The sequence below is a fragment of the Bubalus bubalis genome, chromosome 16 (assembly GCF_019923935.1).
Source record: "Bubalus bubalis isolate 160015118507 breed Murrah chromosome 16, NDDB_SH_1, whole genome shotgun sequence".
NCBI lineage: Eukaryota > Metazoa > Chordata > Mammalia > Artiodactyla > Bovidae > Bubalus > Bubalus bubalis.
In genome coordinates, this window is record NC_059172.1 from 68151917 (window position 1) to 68161209 (window position 9293).

Below are 9293 nucleotides of genomic sequence, written 5' to 3' on the forward strand. Positions count from 1 at the left end.
GACTCTAGCGACCTCATGGACTGCAGCCTACCAGGCTCCTCCGTCCACCTAGGTCTTGATAAAAGCCTGCTAGTTCAGTGCATCTGCCTGCAGTGCAGGAGACCAGACCACTGCATCTGACTGCAAAGAATCTGCCTGCAGTGCAGGAGACCTGGGTTTGATCCCTGGGTCAGGAAAATACCCTGGAGAAGGGCATGGCAAACCACTCCAGTATTCTTGCCTGGAGAATTCCATGGGCAGAGGAGCCTGGCAGGCTATGCAGTCCATAGGGTTGCAAAGAGTCAGACCTGACTGAACAACTAACACTTCCATTTTCGTACACAATTCACAGTCCAGTGCACCTTTACGTGAAGGCACAGACACACACCACTGCCACCACCATCATCACCATCACCAGCTCCTACGAATTCCCCTGCCCCGCTGTCTCCCCATCCTACCCCATCTTATTAATATTTTTCCAGGAATTGCAGTTGTTGATAAGATTGATTGCAGCAGTTTAAGGAAATACACCCTTACCCCTGACACATATCTAGAGCCATTCCTGTAAAAGTTCATTTTCTTCAGCCAGCTGTTGGATTAAGTGTATGGACACACCTCATTTAACTGTGTTTGGCTTTGTTGTGTTTTGCTGATATCACTGTTTTTACAAATTGAAGTTTTGTGGAAACCCTGCATTGAGGAAATCTATCAGCACCATTTTTTCCAACAACATTTGCTCACTTCATGACTGTGTCACATTTTGGTAATTCTCACAACATTTCACACTTTTTCATTATTATATATTTGTCATGGTGATCTGTGATCAGCCATCTTTGATATTATAATTTTTCAGGAGCCACAAACTGTGTCCATATAAGACAGTAAACTTAATTGGATAAATGTTGTGAGTGTTCTGATTGTTTCACTAACCAGCCACTCCCTTGTCCCTCTCCCTCAGCCTCACTATTCCCTGAGACACAATATTGAAATTTGGTCTATTAATAACTCTGCAGTGGCTTCTAAGTGTTCAAGTGAAAGGAAGAGTCACGTGTCTCTCACTTTAAATCAAAAGCTAGACATGATTAAGCCTAGGGAGGAAAGCATGTTGAAAGCAGGAAAAAAACTAGGCTTCTTGTGCCATTTAGCTATGTTGTGAATGCGAAGGAAAAGTTCTTGAAGGAAATTATAAGTACTACACCAGTGAACACATGAGTGATTAAAAAAAAAAGTGAAACAGCATTATTGCTGATATGCAGAAAATTTTGGTGGTCTGGATAGAAGATCAAACTAGTCACAACATTCCCTTAAACCAAAGCCCAGTCCAGGGCAAGGTCCTACTCTTTTGGAGCCTATGAAAGCTGCAGAAGAAAAGTATGAAGTTGGCAGGGGTTCTTCCTGAGGTTTAAGGTAAGAAGTCATCCCATAACATGAAAGTTCAAGATGAATCAGTAATATAGGATATATATATGTATATATATATAGGAGCTGATATATATAGGATATATATAGGAGCTGCTGATATATATAGGAGCTGCACAGTTATCCACAGGATCTAGCTAAGATAATTAATACTAAGATAATTAACACATGTATACCTGTGGCAGATTCATTTTGATATATGGCAAAACCAGTACAATATTGTAAAGTTAAAAAATAAAATTAAATAAAATTAAAAAAAATTAAAATTAAAAACATACACACACAAAATTAATATTAGAGCAGAAATAAATGCAAAAGAAACCAAAGAGATCATAGCAAAAATCAACAAAACCAAAAGCTGGTTTTTTGAAAGGATAAATAAAATTGACAAACCATTAGCCAGACTCATCAAGAAACAAAGGGAGAAAAATCAAATCAATAAAACTAGAAATGAAAATGGAGAGATCACAACAGACAACACAGAAATACAAAGGATCATAAGAGACTACTATCAGCAATTATATGCCAATAAAATGGACAACGTGGAAGAAATGGACAAATTCTTAGAAAAGTACAACTTTCCAAAACTCAACCAGGAAGAAATAGAAAATCTTAACAGACCCATCACAAGCACGGAAATTGAAACTGTAATCAAAAATCTTCCAGCAAACAAAAGCCCAGGCCCAGACGGCTTCACAGCTGAATTCTACCAAAAATTTAGAGAAGAGCTAACACCTATCCTGCTCAAACTCTTCCAGAAAATTACAGAGGATGGTAAACTTCCAAACTCATTCTATGAGGCCACCATCACCCTAATACCAAAACCTGACAAAGATCCCACAAAAAAAGAAAACTACAGGCCAATATCACTGATGAACATAGATGCAAAAATCCTTAACAAAATTCTAGCAATCAGAATCCAACAACACATTAAAAAGATCATACACCATGACCAAGTGGGCTTTATCCCAGGGATGCAAGGATTCTTCAATATCTGCAAATCAATCAATGTAATACACCACATTAACAAATTGAAAAATAAAAACCATATGATTATCTCAATAGATGCAGAGAAAGCCTTTGACAAAATTCAACATCCATTTATGATAAAAACTCTCCAGAAAGCAGGAATAGAAGGAACATACCTCAACATAATCAAAGCTATATATGACAAACCCACAGCAAACATTATCCTCAATGGTGAAAAATTGAAAGCATTTCCTCTAAAGTCAGGAACAAGACAAGGGTGCCCACTTTCACCATTACTATTCAACATAGTTTTGGAAGTTTGGGCCACAGCAATCAGAGCAGAAAAAGAAATAAAAGGAATCCAAATTGGAAAAGAAGAAGTAAAGCTCTCACTATTTGCAGATGACATGATCCTCTACATAGAAAACCCTAAAGACTCCACCAGAAAATTACTAGAACTAATCAATGACTATAGTAAAGTTGCAGGATATAAAATCAACACACAGAAATCCCTTGCATTCCTATATACTAATAATGAGAAAATAGAAAGAGAAATTAAGGAAACAATTCCATTCACCATTGCAACGGAAAGAATAAAATACTTAGGAATATATCTACCTAAAGAAACTAAAGACCTATATATAGAAAACTATAAAACACTGGTGAAAGAAATCAGAGAGGACACTAACAGATGGAGAAATATACCATGTTCATGGATTGGAAGAATCAATATAGTGAAAATGAGTATACTACCCAAAGCAATTTATAGATTCAATGCAATCCCTATCAAGCTACCAACAGTATTCTTCACAGAGCTAGAGCAAATAATTTCACAATTTGTATGGAAATACAAAAAACCTCGAATAGCCAAAGCGATCTTGAGAAAGAAGAAGGGAACTGGAGGAATCAACCTACCTGACTTCAGGCTCTACTACAAGGCCACAGTTATCAAGACAGTATGGTACTGGCACAAAGACAGAAATATAGATCAATGGAACAAAATAGTAAGCCCAGAGATAAATCCATGCACATATGGACACCTTATCTTTGACAAAGGAGGAAAGAATATACAATGGATTAAAGACAATCTCTTTAACAAGTGGTGCTGGGAAATCTGGTCAACCACTTGTAAAAGAATGAAACTAGAACACTTTCTAACACCATACACAAAAATAAACTCAAAATGGATTAAAGATCTCAATGTAAGACCAGAAACTATAAAACTCCTAGAGGAGAACATAGGCAAAACACTCTCCGACATACATCACAGCAGGATCTTCTATGACCCACCTCCCAGAATATTGGAAATAAAAGCAAAAATAAACAAATGGGACCTAATTAACCTTAAAAGCTTCTGCACATCAAAGGAAACTATTAGCAAGGTGAAAAGACAGCCTTCAGAATGGGAGAAGATAATAGCAAATGAAGCAACTGAGAAACAACTAATCTCGAGAATATACAAGCAACTCCTACAGCTCAACTCCAGAAAAATAAATGACCCAATCAAAAAATGGGCCAAAGAACTAAATAGACATTTCTCCAAAGAAGACATCCAGATGGCTAACAAACACATGAAAAGATGCTCAACATCACTCATTATCAGAGAAATGCAAATCAAAACGACTATGAGGTACCATTTCACACCAGTCAGAATGGCTGCGATCCAAAAGTCTACAACTAATAAATGCTGGAGAGGGTGTGGAGAAAAGGGAACCCTCTTACACTGTTGGTGGGAATGCAAACTAGTACAGCCACTATGGAGAACAGTGTGGAGATTCCTTAAAAAACTGGAAATAGAACCGCCTTATGATCCAGCAATCCCACTGCTGGGCATACACACTGAGGAAACCAGAAGGGAAAGAGACACGTGTACCCCAATGTTCATGGCAGCACTGCTTATAATAGCCAGGACATGGAAGCAAGCTAGATGTCCATCAGCAGATGAATGGATAAGAAAGCAGTGGTACATATACACAATGGAGTATTACTCAGCCAGTAAAAAGAATACATTTGAATCAGTTCTAATGAGGTGGATGAAACTGGAGCCTATTATACAGAGTGAAGTAAGCCAGAAAGAAAAACACCAATACAGTATACTAACGCATATATATGGAATTTAGAAAGATGGTAACAATAACCCTGTGTACGAGACAGCAAAAGAGACACTGATGTATAGAACAGTCTTATGGACTCTGTGGGAGAGGGAGAGGGTGGGAAGATTTGGGAGAATGGCATTGAAACATGTAAAATATCATGTCTGAAACGAGTTGCCAGTCCAGGTTCAATGCATGATACTGGATGCTTGAGGCTGGTGCACTGGGACGACCCAGAGGGATGGTATGGGGAGGGAGGAGGGAGGAGGGTTCAGGATGGGGAACACATGTATACCTGTGGCGGATTCATTTTGATATTTGGCAAAACTAATACAATTATGTAAAGTTTTAAAAAAATAATAAATTAATACAGTACCAGCCCCCCAAAAAAATAATAAATTAAAAAAAATAAAAATAAAAATTAAACACACACACACACACACAAAATTAATACTGTGGTTCCTCTAAACAGATTTTCAGTGTAGATGAAAGAGCCTTCTACTGGAAGAAGATGTCTGCTAGGACTTTCATAGCTAAAGAGGAGAAGTCATTGCCTGGCTTCAAATCTTCAAAGGACAGGCTGATTCTTTTTTTAAGGGTCTTTTTAAAACAAGATCTACTGTGAGTAAAATGCTATCAAACAGCATTGCAAGCTGTAGAGAAACTGTTCATGAAAGTTAAGAGTCAGCTGATGCAGCAAACCTTGTTGTTGCCTTATATTAAGAAACTGTCACAGCTACCCCAATTTTCAGCCAACGCCACCCTGATCAGTTGGCCGTCATCAGCGCTAAATAGGCAAGACTCTCCATCTGCAAAAGGATTAAGACTTGTTGAAGGCTTGGATGAAGGTTAGCACTTTCAAGCAGTGTTTTACAATTCAGCTATATACATTGCTTTTTTAAACATAATACTATTGCGCACTTAGTAATTACACACTTAATAGAATACACATAAATTTTATGTGCGATAGGAAACCAAAAAATAAATCATGTGTGACTTTAAAAAATATTTTAAATTTGAGGATAATTATTTTAAAATATTGGAGAAGGAAATGGCAACCCACTCCAGTGTTCTTGCCTGGAGAATCCCATGGATGGAGAAGCCTGGTAGGCTGCAGTCCATGGGGTCCCACAGAGTCGGACACGACTGAAGCGACTTAGCAGCAGCAGCACTTTAAAATATTGTGATTGTTTCTGCCATACATGAACATAAATCAGCCATAGGTTTACACATCTACTCCTCCTCTTAAACTGCCCTCCTACCTTCCTTCTCATTCTACTACTCTAAGTTGTCACAGAGTACAGAGTACCAGCTTTAGGTTCCCTGCATCACACAGCAAGTTCCCACTGGCTATCTATTTTACATATGGTAATATATATGTTTCGATGTTACTTTCTCAAGTCATCCCACCCTTTCCCTCCCCTGCTGTGTCTGTGAGTCTGTTCATGTTTATGTCTGCTTTGCTGCCCTGCAAATACGATCATCTGTATTATCTTTCTAGATTGCTTATATATGCATTAAATTATGATATTTGTCTTTCTCTTTATGACTTACTTCACTTTGTATAATAAGCTCTAGATTCATCCACCTCATTAGCACTGATTCAAATGTGTTCCTTTTTATAGATGAGTAATATTCTATTGTGTATATGTACAATTTCTTTATCCATTCATCTGTTGATGGACATCTAGGTTGCTTCCTTGTCTTAGCAATTGTAAATAGTGCTGCAATGAACATTGGGGTACAAGTGTCTTTTTCAATTATGGTTTCCTGAGGGTATATGCCTAGTAGTGGGATTGCTGGGTCATATGATAGTTTTATTCCTAGTTTTTTAAGTAATATCCATACTGTTGTCCATAGTGGCAATTTCAATTTTCATTCTCACCAATAGTGCAAAAGGGTTCCCTTTTCTCCATACCCTCTCCAGCATTTATTGTTTGTAGACTTTTTGATGATGGCCATTCTGACTGGTGTGCTGACTTGCTTTTTTGTGATATTTGCTCTATTGCAGTGGTTGAAACTCATAATATCCCAAAGGTATGCCTATATACAGTGACTTTACTTGGACACAACTGGTGTGCAACATTTATTTAGTCTCCCATCAATTTAGAACATTCAATAGGAGCGGGAGGGCCAGGGCTTGACCTCTGATCTGATAACTAAAGTGAGACATGTCAGAGCAGGGGGATTTGACTTAGTTGGGAATCAAATTTGGCTGATGAGCACAGTGTACTCTCTTGAGAACTCTCTGGACATGATGTAGAAACATGGTTCAAGTCCACATCTCCTTGTGGAGAGCAGTGCAGGAAGACACTGTGTGCCTAGTTGCTCAGTCATGTCTGATTCTGTGACTGCATGGACTGTAGCCTGCCAGGTTCCTCACAAGAGAGCTCTCAGTTCAATCAGTTCAGTTGCTCAGTTGTGTCCGACTCTTTGTGACCACATGGACTGCAGTACACCAGGCTTCTCTGTTCATCACCAACTCCCAGAGCTTGCTTAAACCCATGTCCATCGAGTCAGTGACACCATCTAACCAGCTCAACCTCTATTGTCCCCTTTTCGTCCTGCCTTCAATCATTCCCAGCATAAGGGTCTTTTCCAATGAGTCAGTTCTTGACTAAAGTATTGGAGCTTCAGCTTCAGCGTCAGTCCTTCCAGTGAATATTCAGGATTGATTTCCTTTAGGATTGACTGATTTGATCTCCTTGCAGTCCAAGGGACTCTCAAGAGTCTTCTCCAACATCATAGTTCAAAAGCATCAATTCTTCAGTGCTCAGCTTTCTTTATAGTCCAACTCTCACATCCATACATGACTACCAGAAAAATCATAGCTATGACTAGACAGCCCTTTGTTGGCAAAGTAATGTCTCTGCTTTTTAACATATTGTCTAGGTTGGTCATAGCTTTTCCTCCAAGGAGCAAGCGTCTTTTAATTTCATGGCTGCAGTCACCATCTACAGTGATTTGGAGCCCAAGAAAATAAAGTCTGTCACTGTTTCCACTGTTTCCCCATCTATTTGCCATGAAGTGATGGGACTGGATGCCATGATCTTAGTTTTTTGAATGTTGAGTGTTAAGCCAGCTTTTTCACTCTCCTCTTTCACTTTCATCAAGAAGCTCTTTAGTTCCTCTCTGCATTCTGCCATAAGGGTGCTGTCATCTGCATATCTGAGGTTAGTTGTTCAAGCTGGATTTAGAAAAGGCAGAGGACAAATTGCCAACATCCAATGGATCATAGAAAAAGCAAGAGAATTCCAGAAAAACATCTACTTCTGCTTCATTGACTATGCTAAATCCTTTGACTATGTGGATCACAACAAACTTAAAGATTCTTAAAGAGTTGAGAATACCAGACCACCTAACCTGCCTCCTGAGAAATCTGTATGCAGGTCCAGAAGCAACAGTTAGAACCGGACATGGAACAATGGACTGGTTCCAAATTGGGAAAGGAGTATGTCAAGGCTGTATATTGTCACCCTGTTTATTTAACTTATATGCAGAGTACATCATGTGAAATGCCAGGCTGGATAAAGCACAAGCTGGAATCAAGATTTCCAGGAGAAATATCAATAACCTCAGTAGGGCTCTGCTGCTGCTGCTGCTAAGTAGCTTCAATCATGTCCGACTCTGTGCGACCCCATAGACAGCAGCCCACCAGGCTCCTCCGTCCCTGGAATTCTCCGGGCAAGAACACTGGAGTGGGTTGCCATTTCCTTCTCCAATGCATGAAAGTGAAAGTGAAGTTACTCAGTCGTGTCCGACTCTTCATGACCCCATGAGTCCTCTTCGAAGTAGGACTCTAGGCTAGGCCTAAAAACACTGTCTGGGAGATCTATTCATCAAAAGTGGGGAACTCTCAAATTTCCTGGACTTCAGTGACTACAGGCTAATCCTTTAGAAGAAGGCTGGTTAGATAATGGGAGGACATTCATACGGATGCCCCAGAGGGGCAGGGAGAAGAATCTGGGGAAGATGAGAGTCCCAGGCCTCTTAGTAGTAGGATGAGCTCAAGAAAGGTAACTCAATTTGACTCCCAAATGGGCCTGTGCTCTTAGAATATTCTTTAACCTTCTAATATGGACATTTCTCCAGCTGACTATTCCACCACTGAGCTCAGTAAGTTTAACTGAAGCACATCATAGTTTCTATCCCCTTCACTTTATCATCTGCATTAAATTTTAATGTAGCAGGTGGAGAAAACCTTTTAGAAAGCCTTTTGGAAGGTTAAAGAACATTCTAAGGCCTATTTGGGGACCAAGTTCTGACAGTTAAAAGCAATACCTTTTAGTTTGCTTATCTTTTAAATTTTCTTCCCTTGTTACTAATTTTGCTATTTCAACATGCTGGATACTGCAGCTGGGAATGAATCATGTGTTTTGAACTTAGTGAGACAGAAGAGAAAGTGCTACAGGCACTCTGAGAAGGGAGATAATCCTGTGGACTCCATCTGCTAGGAAGGAGGAGACAGACTTTAGGTGAAACTTGGACAATGAAGTAAGTGTGAAGCACACAAAGATGAAGTGGAAGAAGGACTTGAACCTGATTATAATTAATTATTATTTAGATATGTGGAGAATTGTGAGCTTTAAGCATTGACACTCAAGAACAAGATTTGACAGTACTTGATTTGGTATCATTCAAACCTGCCAGAGAGTGTTTTTGTCCTTGAGAATTTGAAAATAAGTTCTGAGCTTCCCATTTTGGCTGCTTCCCAGAGACAGGCTTGCTATCCATGGAACTATTGGTAGTGCTAGCCAGAATAGTTAACATTCTGTTACATTAAATCCTGAGAGAGATGGAATTTTTCATCTACATTTAAAAAATCCATAAACC